Source organism: Xenopus laevis, chromosome 3S (assembly GCF_017654675.1).
Source record: "Xenopus laevis strain J_2021 chromosome 3S, Xenopus_laevis_v10.1, whole genome shotgun sequence".
In the NCBI taxonomy this organism is placed as follows: Eukaryota; Metazoa; Chordata; class Amphibia; order Anura; family Pipidae; genus Xenopus; species Xenopus laevis.
In genome coordinates, this window is record NC_054376.1 from 104,735,462 (window position 1) to 104,738,817 (window position 3,356).

General features: G+C 43.4%; 1 pseudogene; it reads left to right on the forward strand.

Annotated features, from left to right (window-relative positions):
• The first annotated feature begins 2,941 nt into the window (after nt 1-2,941).
• Nucleotides 2,942-3,068, forward strand: LOC121402300 (annotated as a pseudogene).
• Nucleotides 3,069-3,356: the final 288 nt, after the last annotated feature.

The window sequence follows — 3,356 nt, forward strand, 5'->3', positions numbered from 1 at the left end:
TAATCACATGAAGCGCGCTCATGTAATGTCCTCCATGCGGCAGTGGCATACAGCTTCCCATGCGTGCTCCTCCCATTGGCGTCTATACTACTCGCCTAGCTCTGCCCACACAGCGCACCAACTGGCAGCTTCTTGCCTTAGCGCCCTAGCTCACCAGACTATTGGCTGGCTCAAGCTGTCAGTCCTTCCGCTCACCGCAGGGCCTGCTGACGGCTAAGCTGCACGGAGCCTGGCCAGGGGACCCGATCCGGCGCCACAGTGGGGCCCATCTCCCCGCCACCACCGGAACCCACCAGGGAAATGACACACGGAGAATGAGGAGCAGCAGCACTGCAACACTGGTGAGACAGTGGCTCCTCCACGCCCCCAAACCCAGACCCACAACAGCCGCAGACACGCCGACAGAGAATGTGGATGCCCCCAGCATGCGGCCAGCCAAGCCACTGGAGCCGATGTGAGTAGCTGCTCACCAGGCTGAGTTCTGTTCAGATCCTGGCATGCAGATCGGTGGCATTCTGTAATTACCTTTATTTGTTGTTCTGCTTTTTATTAGCCAGAGCCTGGGAAGTTCTGTTAATACAGAAATCACTGTACCAATTCTTCAGTAAAGCACCGATCTAATGCAGTTTTTTATATACCCACTAACAGCGGTTACTACATTGTCACTATTGTGCCTCTAGTTTACACTTCTGTACAAAGCTCACTTCTGTAGCTGAGCTACATGTGAGTAGCTGCTACAGGCCTTGCTTGGGGGGAGGGGGCAGTAGCCGCAGGGCAACAAGTCACCTGTAATTAGCCCTACCTGTGGCCAAGAACAGCACAAGGACCCTTGCCGCATGGCTCAGCCAGATAACTTTTAACTATAAACTGCATTTCCCAGCAGCCTTTGCCAGTCTGAGTCACTAAAGTATTCTGGGAGTTGTAGTTGCAATAGCTGCTGAGTTTGAGGTTTCATTGTCCTCCTAGTGATTTATAACCCTGTCTGGTCATTGTTCAACAGCATATACTCCCAATAAGAGAATGGAATGTCAAGTGCTTTTGTCTCTCTCTCTCTCTCTCTCTCTCTCTCTCTCTCTCTCTCTCTCTCTCTCTCTCTCTCTCTCTCTCTCTCTCTCTCTCTCTCTCTCTCTCTCTCTCATTGCATCCCATGTGTGTATGTACAGATATCACAACACAGTGTATACTGGAATGCACCCTAGGCTTATACTCGAGTCAATAAGGTTTCCCAGTTTTTGTAGGTAAAATTAGGTACCTCGGCTTGTACTTGGGTCAGCTTATACTCGAGTATATACAGTATTCCAAAAGAGTACATCCATGTCACAATATTTATACCAGAAATGGAGTTCTAAGAGCAAATACAGCCCGGAAAAGAAATAGTTAAATGCAAAACGTTTGGTATTTTTTTTACTGAATGTTTCTCTATCGGCCCTGGATCTTGTAAAGAAAACATTCAAATGAGTAAAACCTTGAAAATCTTTGATTTGCTTAGCTTACATTTACAGCACTGGCAGTACTGTATTTCTAAAGTGCTGGTAAGATACTGTTTTAAAAAGATAATTTTTCAGGTGCATTATTTAACTATTAACCTTCCACGTTAATCTTGGTTCTAAAAACAGAAAGACAAAATAGATCTCACCTCTGAATTAAACAGAGTTACTGAAATGGTTAATAAGCAAAGTCTTGTATTTAAAGGGATACTGTCATGGGAAAAAACATTTTTTTCAAAATGAATCAGTTAATAGTGCTGCTCCAGCAGAATTCTGCACTGAAATCAATTTCTCAAAAGAGCAAACAGATTTTTTTATATTCAATTTTGAAATCTGACATGGGGCTAGACATTTTGTCAATTTCCCAGCTGCCCCTGGTCATGTGACTTGTGCCTGCACTTTAGGAGAGAAATGCTTTCTGGCAGGCTGCTGTTTTTCCTTCTCAATGTAACTAAATGTGTCTCAGTGAGACATGGGTTTTTACTATTGAGTGTTGTTCTTAAATCTACCAGGCAGCTGTTATCTTGTGTTAGGGAGCTGCTATCTGGTTACCTTCCCATTGTTCTTTTGTTTGGCTGCTGGGGGGGAAAAGGGAGGGGGTGATATCACTCCAACTTGCAGTACAGCAGTAAAGAGTGATTGAAGTTTATCAGAGCACACGTCACATGACTTGGGGCAGCTGGGAAATTGACAATATGTCTAGCCCCATGTCATATTTAAAAATTTAATATAAAAAAATCTGTTTGCTCTTTTGAGAAATGGATTTCAGTGCAGAATTCTGCTGGAGCAGCACTATTAACTGATTCATTTTGAAAAAAATGTTTTTTCCCATGACAGTATCCCTTTAAAATTAAAAATTATATCTTGCAACTACATATATGGAACTGAATGCTCAGAATGTTCAGTTACAGACTCCAAGGTGATGTCTAATACCCTCATAATACACAAAAGCCATGGATATCCTGTAAATTATATCTTCATAAACCAGTCTTAGTGATGTCATCAGTTATAAACGGTGAGTAGTGATGTAATTTTTGTCAAATGACTCTCTAAAACTTGTGTATTATAATAAATAAAGTACCCCTTGTTGGAAAATATGAGGGTATTAGAAGTAACCTCGGAGTTCCATGACGTGTTATAATGCACCTGGCCTTTAGCCTTGTGCTTTTATATGGTCAAATCCACGGTTACTTATAAAATCCTTATACTTTAGGGATAGTCATGTTACACAGAGGACCTCACCAAACACTAATTGTAACTGTTGTGGTTGTGGAACTTCAAGAAAAGGAGACCACTTGAGGTGAAAAGATACAGTTTATTTGAGAAGAGCACCATCGATTCTGAACTCACACAGATTCAGAACCCCGAACAAAAAAACAACATTTTATAAACAAAAGCAATTCTTTATTGCTTGTCTAAAGCCAAAGAGTCTTTAATGAGATAAAGCATCAACGATCGCTTCTCGGCCTTTTGGCTAAGATCAAGTGTAGTACCTTTTGGGAAACACTTGGTCCACTGGCTGGCAAGACCAAAGAGGAGTATCTGTTCTAATGATCCTATCTGAAGAACGGAGAAACCATTGGTCCTCTGGACTAGGCTGAGAAGCGGAAGCTTGATGAAAGCTGGGCCGCTGTGCTCCCATTAGGGTGGCCCCTGACTTGCATTTTGAGTCGGGGGAGATGCACATGCACCCATGCTTAATCAAGCTTCACTTCCTTTGCTCTTACCATTCGGTGGGCGGGAAGTCTTTTCTTTTTCTGGCTGCCAACCAGAACCTTGCAAAAGGCAACCAATGGCCTTGCACCGCCCACTCCAGCACCTTTTTTGTGTCTGGTTTGAGCACCCTGGATGGGGTCACGGTCTTTTGGC